We start from the raw sequence: 12382 nt of genomic DNA, 5'->3' as shown, positions 1-12382 counted from the left end.
CTCCCATCAGTCCCATGGATGTGCTGGGAGTGCTGCACCTGTGTGGAAATGCCCCACTGGTCTCACAGTGTCTAAAGCTGATCCTTGGGGATTAATAGAGAAGAAAGATGAACAGACCAGCATCCCTCATTTCTAATACGGAACTGGCCTCTACTGAGCTTTTCTGTCGTGCAGCTGAGATTGAAAAGGAGGCCACGGGAGCAGAGCGAATGCAAGCCAATAGAAAGAAAGACAGCGCAGAGGACATATCAGCCCCAGAACCCTCACGGTCTCAGCAGAGCTGTGGGGATTGTTCTTCACATCAGATGCCATGGGGTTCTGGAAGTTTCTTAAGGGATATATTGAAACTGATTTTGTATTATTTGGAAATTGACAATTAAATCTCACTGAATTAAGTCCAACTTTACCATCTGAACACCATGCTTGAACACGATTTGTCAGCTCCATGAGGGTAAAGAAATATTACCTGGTCGCAGTGGCTCATGCCTGTAATTCCAGCAGAGGTCTGGGAGGCCAAAGTGGGAGGATGGATTGAGCCCAGGAGTTTGAGACCAGCCTGGGCAACATAGTGAGGCCCTGTTTCTACAAAAATTTAAAAAATTATCCAGGTGTGGTGGCACATGCCTGTAGTCCCAGCTACTAGGGAGGCTGAGGTGGGAGGACTGTTTGAGCCCAAGAGGTTAAGGCTGCAGTGACTGAGCTGTGATCGTACCACTGCACTCCAGCCTGGACAACAAAGTGAGACCCTATCTCAAAAACAAAGAAAGAAAGAAAGAAAAGAAAAGAAATACTGAGCAATGACTGACCAGGAGCCCATATGGAAGCAAAGAAAAATAAAACAAGCCTAATTTTTCAGCAGTGGTTTCTGCATATGGAAGAAAGCAAACGGCTGAAGAGTGCATTTAGGATTGCAGGACTTGGTGAGTGTCAGAGCCCGTCCTAAAAGACGATGACGCAGCAGCACCCCACCTCTCCTTTCTCCCTCCATGCTCACCCTCCGTGCTTCCTTCCTGAAGGAGGCCATTCCGTTATTAAAATCAGGAACCGCAAAGATCGAGCAGGGAGCACTGTTTGCCAGTGAGGATATCTGAGGTCCCAGTGGGAAAGATTTTCTTTTTTTTTTGGTTGGATGGGATCTTTCCACAGATTCACAGAGTTACCATGAGGCCACAGTATCTGCTGAAGTCTATTTCTAGTATCATGTTGCACATTCCAGACCCCTCATTATTTGCAGTGGTCCACATTCATTCATGAATACTTGCATTTAGTATTTGTTCATTCAGATAGTGATTGAGTGTGTGCTTCATTTAAGGGTCAACAGAATACAAATATGACTATATCTAGGCTCTGATCCCCCAGGGGCCTGCATTCCTGGGGAGGGGAGAATAATGATAATTCACCATATGTATAAATAATGATGCAGGGCCAGGCTTGGCAGCTCATGCTGTAACGCCAGCACTTTGGGAGGCCAATGCAGGAGGATGGCTTGAGCTCAGGAGTTTGAGACCAGCCTGGGCAACATAGTGAGACCCCATCTCTATAAAAATATGTAAAAAATTAGTCGTTGTGTCCAAAGGAGGGACTTCTGGCTGAAAGTTGGAAGGAGGGGAAGGAATCAGGGTGGCTTCCGGGAGAAGGTGTCCTCTGAATCAAATTTGAAGGGCTGGCAGGATTTCTCACTGAAACTAGACATGGGTCCTTCAGCCATCAGCTCCGAAGAGAAGATCCAGAAGGAGAAGAGGGAGAGGAGAGGCACATCCAGTCTCCCACATGTGGCACAGGCAGGATGAGGGTGGAACAAGCAGGGCCTTGAGGCTGAGGTGAGGGTGCACAGAAGGAAAGTGGACTTGGACATGGATGGGCCAGGGGATCCCGGCAAAGGGCTCTTCAGATGTGGGGATGACCCGGCAACAGCACCTGCGACTTGACACCTCTGGTCCGCAGGATCCCAGGCTGAGGGCGTCCCTCCTCACTGGGTGTTTCCAGGGCTGCCGGGCTTCATAGTAGCCTGTGCCCTGCGCTAGCACTTCTATCTCAGACGTTGATGTTGAAGCCATTGGAGGTGCTGACTCTATAACACCCTCCTCTCATCTGATCTCCATATAAAGATATTTCTGAAATCTCCAGCTAACAACCTGGTGCGTGGAAAATGGCGGACTTGGGTTTCCTGCAGAGACTGCTGTTTTTCGGTAGACATCAGTGACCACAGGCAGCTCTACCAAATGCTGCTCTGATCGTAGAAGCTGCTTAGGAAAACGAAATTGTTCTGCTGCATTGAAAATACGGAAAGTTTCAGAATCTTATATTGCTATTTTAAATTATTATTATTTTTTAATTGTTGACTCTTAAAAAAATCTTTGGCCCTAGGAGACAGATTAGGCATGTCCTAAACGAAAGACCAAGTCATACAAAGTTACGGGACTCGGCTGAGACGACAGAGCTGGGGGTGGCGAGGCTCTTTAAGGAGGGCACCCGGATGTGGCTGCCTGCATTCCCCATACCTGATGATTGTTGAATAATGGAGGTAAACTGAGGCCCGAGAGTACCTCCTTCTTTAGAGGGGGCTTTAGGGAAAGGCAGGAGAGGACTCGCAGGCCCCGCCCAAACCGGCTGCTTTCTCTGCGTGATTTCATCACATCCTCGCAGGCAGCCTCGAGGGGCACCTGCTGTGCCCTTTAGCGAGGAGGGTCTCGGACCTTCAGCTCTTCCTCATCCTCCCAGCGCTGGTCAGAGACCCAGTCCAGTGGAAGCTGAGGAGCGAGACCTGCCTGGGAAGAACTTTCCTGTTTAACACGAATTTTATCCACGGCTGATAGGGTTGGGGGAGATGTTTGCTGTTAATATCCGAACGTCTCTCTAACAGATTTCTATCATGTTTGACATAACCTGTCAGCTGCCTCCCTCCAGCTGGAGAAGCCAGGAAAGGAAATGCGGGGACTGGCCAGGGAAGGAAATAGGAAGCCACGAAGGAGAAACCTTTGCACCTGGTGCCGGGCAGCCGCGCGAGGGAAGGCTGTGGTCAGCAGGGGGCGCTGTTGCTGACCGCAGAAGCCACGGCTCCAACTCCAGCGCCGCTTCCAGCCTCGCAGTCAGGATCTGCGGGGGAAGCCTCCGCTCAGAGGCACGGACTGGGAACGGTACTGGGCCGAAAAATTCCCCCAAAGACCCCAGGTGCCAACTCCAGCTCCATCCGCTCAAGGAAACTGAACTCTACTACGGACTGACCTGGGAACGTTCCCATTGCCCTGATGCAAGCAGTGATCAATCGTCCAGTGACAGGTACTTACCCAAGGGGGGATTCTGGGGACCACAGTTCCTCTTAGGCTGGGCTCCGCTCCGCCACCCTCTGCCTGCATGCACACGCATTTTCATTTTTTTGTAATTTTGCTGGCTTCTTTAAACCTCTTCCCTTTGCCACTTTTGCCATCTATAGAATGAAGGTGATACCTTTCTTTGGCTCAGTTAATGTCAGGAAAGCTCTCTGCAGATGAAAAGCGCTAAATTCTATTTATCAAATATTTAATTAGCCACATTTGAGGATGATTCATAATCATCTATTCAACTTCCTGAATTACCAAGCAGAGAAAATGGCATGATTATAAATATAATTTTAAATACTGTTTTTCAGAGATTTTCTACCTGTCAAGGCTGTGGGAGAATTTCTGAATTAGCATACCGGTTCCTGCCCTATTTTCCAAGCCCCTGAAGAAACCGTGGTCCCAGCCACGGGCTGCAGTTTATCAGTTTTCTGTAAGTTAACATGGAACTTTAGAGTCTAGGCCTGATCAATAAACTGTAAATCAGACGAGACAATATTTCCTAGAGAGCCAGATACCTGCAGGCAGGCGTGTTGGATAACGCATAGGGATAGGTATGTAATCATCTTCATGCCTCGCTTCCAAGTTTTAGGTAATTAACACTTCTCTTGGGGAGTTACATTCTATCAGGGGAGGGATATAAATAAATAGCCAGTTAAAATACTGCGTGACAAATCTGTCACATAATATTTATTTATTTATATCCCATAAAAGGGGCACTGAACTCACACTTAAGGTGTGAGGGCACAAAGGCATCCCACAGGAAATGACACTTAACATAAGCCTCAAGGGTTATGAGTTAGCCAGGTGCAGGGAGGGAGGAAAGGGGAGGAATGAGCAGGAGAAAACAGCATAAAGGTGTTATTTTTGTTTTGTTTTATTTGAGACAGGGTCTTGCTCTGTCACCCAGGTGTGATGAAATTATGGCTTACTGCAGCCTCAAATTCCCAGGCTCCAATGATCTTCCTGCCTCAGCCCCCTGAGTAGCTGGACTACAGGCATGCACCACCATTCCCAGCTAACTTTTTAATTATTATTATTATTTTTAAGACAGTCTCCCTCTGTTGCCCAGGCTGGAGTGCAGTGGTGCAATCACGGCTGACTGCAGTCTTGACTTCTCAGGCTCAAACTATTCTTTCACCTCAGTCTCCCAAGGTCTGGGGCCACAGTCATACATGTACCACCATGCCCGAAATTTTTTTAAAGTTATTTTTATTTTTTTGGTTGATACAAGATCTTGCTGTGTTGCCCAGGCTGGTCTCAAACTTCTGGACTCAACTGATTTTCCCACCTCAACCTCCCAAAATGCTGGGATTATAGGTATGAGCCATCATACCCAGCCTATTTTATTATTATTATTTGTAGAGACAGAGTCTTGCTATGTTGCCCACATTGGTCTTGAACTTGTGAACTCAAGCCATCTTCCCTCCTCAGCCTCTCAAAGCAATGGAATTACAGGCCTGAGCCACTGTGCCTCACAGATTCCAAAGGCTTTTGATGGCCCCTCCATAGAACTGCTAATAATTCCAAACAGCTGAGGGCAGGGAGGAACCAATCTTGAGACTGAGACAGGCATTGAGACAGGCCAGGACGGTGGATTAAATAGTGAACTATCTCTCTGCCATGCTAAGGAATTTGGATTTTTATCCTTTAAGCAATAAGGAGTCATTGAAGTGTCTGAAATGAGAAAATAAGATTGATATTTTGTTGACAAAAATCACTCAAGCTGAAGGGTGGAAAATGGACTAAAGGGTACTAAAGCTGGAATTAGGCAACAAACACAAAGATAGCTAATTTAATTTCACTGAACTTTCTGGATCTGTGATTTAGCATAGAAGGCCCTCTGCCATTATTACTTCATGTATTTGTTCTGCTCCATTCTCTTTCTCTTCTCTTTCTGGTATTCCAATCATGTGTATGTTACAGCTTTTGTAATTGCCCCACAGTTCTTGGACGCTGTGTGTTTTGTTGTTTCTTTATTATTGTTGTCGTAATACTTCAGTTTGAGAAGTTTCTTTCAACATTCTTAAGCTCACTGATTCTTTCCCCAGCCATATTGATTCTACTGATGAACCCATCACAGTTTTCATTTGTTAGTTTTTTTTAAATTTCTAGCATTTCCTTTTTAGTTTTCTCTCTGTTTTCCTCCCTCTGCTGACATTAGCCATGTATTCTTGCATGTTGTCTACCTTTTCCATTAGAGACCTTAACACATGAATCATAGTTACTTTAGGTGTCTTGCCTGACAACTTTTTACCTCTGTGTTATAGCTGAGTCTGGTTTAGATCACTGCTTTGTCTCTTGTGACTTTTTTCTTGATTTTGGTGGAATTTCTATGTTTTTGTTGAAAGCTGGACAACTTGTGTTAGGTAATGGGAGCTGAGGCAAGTAGACCTCTTATGTAAGGATTTATGAGAATCTGGTTAGAAGTTGGTCTTTTTGTTTAGTGTTTTCTGTAACTAAATGTGCCAGAGGCTTTTAATTCTTCTGATGTCCTTGTTTGTGTGCTGACCTCAGGCTTCCCTACATACTCCTCCTCAAAGAGAGTCTCTGTCTCAAAGCTCTTTCAGCTGCAATTGACTATTCTTGTATGCAGCCCTGTTGGTGTGGTGGTAATATGTAGGGGAGTGGGGAGAGTTCTATCATCTTCCAATTAAATCTCAGGCTTTTAGTGAGCCTGTGACCCTTGCCTGTGACACCCAAGTGTTTCTTCTTGTATATACCTCCACCCCCCCTTAGGTAAGGCAAGGAAGCCAGAACAGTGTGGGGTGAGGGAGATGTCCTTTCCCCTCGGCTTTGGAACAAGGCTCTAGTGAAGCCTTTTCTTTGAAGGGTGGGCCTTTGTTCTGGAGAATGCTCTAGGTATATTTCACAAGAATTACTCTTCCATCCAAGAAGCCGTCTTGGATCTTCACTATGAGAACTTGGTAGGGTTCCTCGAGGTAAAGCCCAAAAAAGTGTGAGGGCCCCCTCAAGACTGCAGCCCCCAGGATTTTGTTGTTCTCACACTAGTCCACACTAAGCCTCCAGGATTCATTAAGATGATCACTTAAGTGTTTCTACCAGTTTATGAGTCCAGTGGTTTCTATTCTAGGTCAGTACATCTTGGCTCTGACTCTGGCTTTATCTGTCTCTCAGGATTTCAGGATGTAGTTTGCCCTGCAAACTCGATTGGGTTCTTCCAAAAAGTCATTGATTTTCTGTTTGCTCAGCTCAGCTCTTTCTTGTTGTAAGGACAGGAGCGATGACTCCCAAGCCTTGGGTTGCGGATGATCCCTCTGGCTAGGGAGTCCACGTGTCCAGGTTTGCTCAGGACAGTCCTGGTTTATGTCTTTTGCCTGCTGTCATTATCTCCCACATCCCCTTCCACCTACAAAAGTGTGTTTGTTCAGGTGACAAATCACAAGGTTCCCCTGATTCTGGCCACAGTGAGGAAAAGATGTTAGGGTGGCCGTGAAGGAAGCCAGGTGAATGCGGTGACACAGACAAGCCATGATGGGGTGGTGTCCGTGGAGCTGGAGGGAACCGATGACCTCAGGACGCTTACAGAAGTCAAGCCAGTGACGCTGCACCTGGCTGACCTGGGGGCCACGGAAAGAGGAGGTGAGGGGTCCAGCCACCAGGAACGGTTCCATCACTCTGTCATCTAGTGGTGTAAACTTCACCTCTGTAAACACGAATCTGTCATTTGGCTCCCATTGTCACATCCATCTCCCTTGTTCAAGCCTCTTCACTGCTCACCTGAAGTCAGGTCCCCCTCCATCCCCACGGGCTTTTGTCATCATCCCCCGCTGAACAGTGGGCACAGCCTCCGGTCCTGCAGCCCACGCCAAGGGCAGACCCTGAGGTTGGCAAACTCCGCCCTTCAGATCTACCTTCCTCATTCCCACCAGAAGGTCCCACGGCTCCTCCAACACCTTCCATCCTTTGGGCAGCCCCAGGCCATCTACCTGGGGTCCCCTCGTGCCATCTCCTCACCTTTGGGGAGGTTAAGCTGTGCCTCTTCCATGGAACCCTCCAGTTATCACGTCCTGCTCTGAGTGCCCAAAGCCCTCAAATCCCACCTCCGCTATGGCCCTTCCTGTATTCCACTTTAGAGAGCAGTCATCTGTGTATTTACTGCCACCCCTCAACTAGTTGGTAAGCTTTTGAGGGAAAGAACGATCTTTTCTTCTCTCTTAATCTCCTACAGGGAGCTTGGCCCACCACAGGGTTCAGCCCTTTGTGGAGATGGATGTATCTGGCAGAGAAGAAGGCTGCATGCTGCTTTCACTGGTTCGGCCCTGGCAGGTTTACCCCTTGAGTTCTTTGTCGTGCAGCCAAGCGGGAAATTCCTCAGGGGTTCCTCACCCAGAACCAGGAATGATGATCACATCAGGAAGAGTGGCCCAGGCCTGCCCCCAAGCTGACCCCTGGCATTCAGGACTGGTGGTGGGAACCCAGGTACGGGAGTCAGACTCTAATTTTTTTTTTTGAGATGAAGTTTCACTCTTGTTGCCCAGGCTGAAGTGCAGTGGCATGATCTCAGCTCACCGAAACCTCTGCCTTCCGGGTTCAAGTGATTCTCTTGTCTCAGCCTCCCAAGTAGCTGGGATTACAGGCGCCCACCACCACTCCCAGCTAATTTTTTTTATATTTTAGTAGAGACGGGGTTTCTCCATGTTGGTTAGGCTGGTCTCGAACTCCCAACCTCAGGTGATCCACCCACCTTGGCCTCTCAAAGAGCTGGGATTACAGGCATGAGCCACAGTGCCCAGCCTCAGACTCTAATTTTGAATTCTCACCACTTATGAGCTACAAGATTTGGGCAACGCACTTCACCTCTGTGTTTCAGGTTTCTTCCCTGCAGAGAGAGGCAATAATCAGACCAGCCCAGGACTGCTGGGAACGTTAGCTGAGATAACGCGTGTAGGGCGTTTAGCAGAGTCTCGTGTGGCGGAGACACTCTATACACTAGCTATTAACAAGTAAGTGACTAACATAGATAGACGTCATAGAGGAAACCATGACGGAAGATGCTGACGGACTTTGTTCATTAATTTCATCACGTGGAGAGAACCTAATGTCAACACTTGAGTATATTATATAATCTTCTTCATGCATATACTTTTCACATAATTTTGTTCATTTGCATAAAAATTTCTGTAGCTTACTTTTCTCACTTAACGTTGTAAGCATTTTCTCTAGTAATTAAGAGACGCTTGTAAACACACTTCTGATAACTGTAAGTGTTTTGTGGTCTATCATGAAAACACCACCCTGGACAGTCTTTTTAAATTCTTTATGTGTTTTGTTTGTTGTTTGAGACAGGATCTTGCTCTGTCACCCAGGATCGAGTGCCACGGTACAATCTTGGCTTACTGCAGCCTCCATCTCCTGGGCTCAAGCGATCCTCTCACCTCAGCCTCTCGAGTAGCTGGGACCACGGGTGTGCAATGCCACACTCGGCTATTTTGCACTCAAACTGCAGAAGGTGGGGTGAACAGGCACTGTTAGTAGGGGTGTAGAAGGCTTTGACTCCTCTGAAAAGCAATTGGACAGCATCCGCCATGAGAACTGGAAATGCTTATGTCATTTGCCCCAGTAATCCCACTTCTGGAAAATCTAGATTATGGAAGTTCACAAAATACAGAAAAAGCTCTACTCTCAAATCCCACCATTACTTATAATAACAGAAAACTGAAATTGACCAGCTAAGGAAATATTTAAGAAAACTTTGGCATGATATACAATAAAACACACAGTTATTACAGTTTTTATTTTTCTGTCTTTGTATTCTTCCTACAGTTTCTAAAATGGGAATGTATTACTTTTTTAATTAGAAAAATTATGCTATTTTTAAAAAAGACATTTGGGGCTGGGCACGGTAGCTCATGCCTGTAATTCCAACACTTCGGGAGGCTGAGGCGGGCTGACCACTTGAGGCCAGAAATTTGATACCAGCCTGGCCAATATGGTGAAACCCTGTCTCTACTAAAAATGCAAAAGTTAGCCAGGTGTCATGGTGCACACCTATAGTCTCAGTTACTTGGGAGGCTGAGGCATGAAAATTGCTTAAACCCAGGGGACGGAGGTTGCAGTGAACCACGATCACGCCACTGCACTCCAGCCTAGGCAACAGAGGGAGACTCTGCCTTAAAAAAGAAAAAGAAAAAAAGAAAACCAAAAGACATTTGGGGCAAGGCATGGTGGCTTATGCCTGTAATCTCAGCCCTTTGGGAGTCCCAGGTGGGAGAATCATTGAGGCCAGGAGTTCAAGACCAGCCTGGGCAACATAGTGGGACCTCTCCTCCATCCCTACAAAAATTAATTGGGAGTAGTGTTGCATGCCTGTGGTCCCAGCTACTCAGGAGGCCAAGGTGGGAGGATCACTTAAGCCCCAGAGTTCAGGGCAGCAGTGAGTTATAATCACACCACGGCACTCCAGCCTGGGTGATAGTATGAGACTCAGTCTCAAAGAAAAAGTAAGAATCACAAAAAAATAAAAGACATTTGATAATCAGTAGGTTCCTCTTGCACAGTGTATGAATGTTACATATTTGGTCGCTGCTGGGATGTGTGAACATGATTGCATCACTGACTGACTTCTCTGAACCTCAGTGGCCTCACCTGTGAAGTGGGGCCACTAACTTTCACCTGTCTGCAGGCACGTGGCCAAATCAGGTGCCATTTGAAAGACTTTTCCCATCCCGATGTCTTCAAGCGTCTGCTGTGAGGCTATTTTTTCTCAGGGTGTGGAAGGAGCATGATGAGGGTGATTAGGATGGGCTTGTTGGAGGAACGAGGAGGCCAGAGACTGCTTTTCCACTTCACGGCACTGAGCAGGTGACAGCAGAAGACTGATTCAGCCATGGCAGCTGCCCAAGCCCCACTAGGCCCATGGAGCCAACTCTCTCAGCAGGAGTTCCAGACGCAAAGGGGGCGGGGCTCCATCCTTCCTTCCTTGCAGGCTGTCACCCTGCCAGCTGTCTTTCACCACAGGGCCATGTGATGCTGGCCCTCAAAGCCTCCTAGGCAGAGGGCACATCTGCAGTCCCCTTCCTCTAAAATATTTGAAGTGCAAAGAGTGCCGTGAGTACAATGAATTACTTAAAACTTAGCCAAGTGTAGTGGTGCACACCTGCAGTCCCAGCTACTCAGGAGGCTGAGGTGGGAGGATCACTTGAGTCCAGGAGGCCAAGGCTGCAGGGAGCTAAGATTGCACCACTGTACTCTATCCTGGATGACAGAGTGAGATCCTGCCAATAAATAAGTAAATAAATAAATAAGGCTGGTGTGGTGGCTCATACCTGTAATCCCAGCACTTTGGAAGACCAAGGCGGGTGGATCATGAGGTCAGAGTTCAAGATCAGCCTGACCAACATAGTGAAACCCCATCTCTATTAAAAATACAAAAATTAACCAGGCATGGTGGCACATGCTTGTAGTCTCAGCTACTCAGGAGGCTGAGGCAGGAGAATTGCTTGAACCCAGGAGGCAGAGGCTGCAGTGAGCCAAGATCGCACCACTGCACTCCAGCCTAAGCAACAGAGCAAGACTCCATTTCAAAAAATAACAATAATAACAATATATAAATACATTTAAAAGACTGCCCAGCCTCAGCCTGGGACCAGCCAGGAGTGCACCGGAAGGGCTACAGAAGCCACCTGCCTGGCCCAGCGACATTCCATGAGACAGGCTGAGCAGGGGTGTGTGGAGTCAGCGGCCTCAGCCGGCTCCACCCGCCACCTTCTACTGACTATGCAGCTCTGGGAAAAGCATCTGATCACATTAAACTCGGGTTTCCTCCTTGATGAAATGAGAATCACGGTGACACCTACTGTGCGGGGCTGCTATGTGGATTAAATGAGATATGGGGGGGGGCACTTTACCCCGGCATCTGGCACGTGGCAAGAGTGCAGTCCATTGCTAACTGTGTTTGTTAGAAAGCCCTTCTTAGAGCCCAGCACTCCTGTGGGCAGGGAGGGGGATACAAAAGGTTAAACCACATCCCCACCTTCACTGAGCTAGCGCTATCCCCAGGAAACAGTTAAACAGCTTAGCAGCGGGTGATTCAGTGCAAAGCGACCGGAGGCAGCACAGCTATTTATAATAGCCACATGCTGGAAGCAACCCAAGTACCCAGCACTCCTGTAATGACTAAGCAAACCCCAAGACGCGCACGGCGGACCACTGCAGAGCCCGCTGGAAACGGGCATGGCGCCGATGTCCATACATGGAAATGTGCCTCCAAAATACAGGTTTCTAGAAGGAGATCACAGAACAACATGCACACATGATTTCCCAAGATGTGGAAACGTATGTAAAGCCTCCCACAGAGGTCAAACAGGAACCTGGAGGGATGGAGGGACTTCAATCAGCTCGTCGGGTGATTTATTTTTTTTCTCCCTGAGAGGTTGCTTAAGCACCTCGTGTCTAAAAAAGATAATGGTGCAGCTAGGAAGTGTTAGGGACAGAGAAGGGAGGGAGGTGTGGGGCTCAGGGCGCTGGGGGAGGCTTTGCGGAGGTGCTGGTATCTAAGCAAATGTTGACCCACTGGTGGATTTTTTTTTTTTTTTTTTTGAGGAGTCTCACTCTGTCACCCAGGCTGGAGTGCAGTGGCACGATCTCGGCTCACTGCAACCTCTGCCTCCTGGGCTCAAGCGATTCTCCTGCCCCAGCTTCCTGAGTAGCTAAGGCTACAGGCATGTGCCACCTTGTCCAGCTAATTTTTGTATTTTTAGTAGACAGGGTTTCACCATATTGGCCAGGCTGGTCTTGAACTCCTGACCTCAAGTGATCCACCCGCCTTGGCCTCCCAAAGTGCTGGGATTGCAGGCGTGAGCCACCGCGCCCGGCCCTTTTGTGGATTTGAATAAAAGGAGCAGAGTTGTCCCAGCGGGACAGTTTGTGTTCCTCCCCTTCACCAGTCTCTTCTGCTGAAGAAATGAGTTAGATGCTATTAAGGGCAGCCCACCCTTCTCCTTGGGGGCCGAGGGGAGCTGAGGTTAAGTGTCTGTCTATCGGACAGCAGGGCTTGTCTACACCAGCTGGTGGACTTCCTACCAGGTTCTCACCTGGAGGCC

At 47.8% G+C, this 12382-nt stretch overlaps 1 long non-coding RNA gene across 1 annotated transcript; it reads left to right on the top strand.

Annotated features, from left to right (window-relative positions):
• On the top strand, positions 1-9061 carry LOC105712568 (uncharacterized). Its single transcript, XR_010339511.1, has 4 exons — positions 1-920; positions 2894-3279; positions 3629-3750; positions 8628-9061. It is a non-coding gene; the product is annotated as an uncharacterized LOC105712568 (long non-coding RNA).
• The last annotated feature ends 3321 nt before the right edge of the window (positions 9062-12382 follow it).

Source organism: Aotus nancymaae, unplaced genomic scaffold (assembly GCF_030222135.1).
Source record: "Aotus nancymaae isolate 86718 unplaced genomic scaffold, 86718_ANA_hifiasm-v0.15.2.pri h1tg000077l, whole genome shotgun sequence".
In the NCBI taxonomy this organism is placed as follows: Eukaryota; Metazoa; Chordata; class Mammalia; order Primates; family Aotidae; genus Aotus; species Aotus nancymaae.
Note: the sequence above shows the minus strand (reverse complement) of the source record. Positions and strands in the feature narration are given on the sequence as shown.